This window comes from Sinocyclocheilus grahami, unplaced genomic scaffold (genome assembly GCF_001515645.1).
Source record: "Sinocyclocheilus grahami isolate Dianchi unplaced genomic scaffold, SAMN03320097.WGS_v1.1 scaffold1780.1, whole genome shotgun sequence".
Lineage (NCBI taxonomy): Eukaryota > Metazoa > Chordata > Actinopteri > Cypriniformes > Cyprinidae > Sinocyclocheilus > Sinocyclocheilus grahami.
In genome coordinates, this window is record NW_015506959.1 from 96,740 (window position 1) to 97,284 (window position 545).

General features: G+C 34.7%; 1 pseudogene; it reads right to left on the minus strand.

Moving 5' to 3' along the window:
* LOC107572601 (integrin alpha-M-like) overlaps nt 1-545 on the minus strand; it is a 23,069-nt pseudogene that overhangs the window by 15,625 nt on the left and 6,899 nt on the right.

A 545-nucleotide genomic window follows, 5' to 3' on the forward strand; every position in this document is an offset into this window, starting at 1 on the left:
TCTTCAGCGGAGCCGTTCTGATAATCGTTGAAGTCAAATACAGTTTGTATTTCTGATGAAAACTGGACAGCAGCAAACTGACAACAAACAACAACATTATTAGACGTCATGAACTGTACACTTTTAAACACTGATTTTCATGTTCAATATTTCCACATTCATATAGCTGATGGGCAGTTTCACCTTTATGGATGAGTTTGAAAGTTTTTTCATAACATCTTTAATGAAGTTTTTGTTCATGTCAAACTCGCGTGTTTTCATACTGGCGGATCCATCAAAGAGAAACACCAGATTGACTTCTCTCTTGGTGCATTCTGCAGAAACACCACAAGATACACAAACTCTGCTGTTACTTTAGCAATCAAATCAAATCCATATTTGTTATATAAGTATACAACATAGAATCATGTCTTTAATCTTTAACTGATTTGTCAATAAATATACCTACAAATGAAATGAAACAAAGCAAGTCTGAGATTGTTAAACTGCATCAAGTCCTAGAAGTCTTGGTTTGTGTGAGAGACTCGTCAGAACTATTGAAGTCT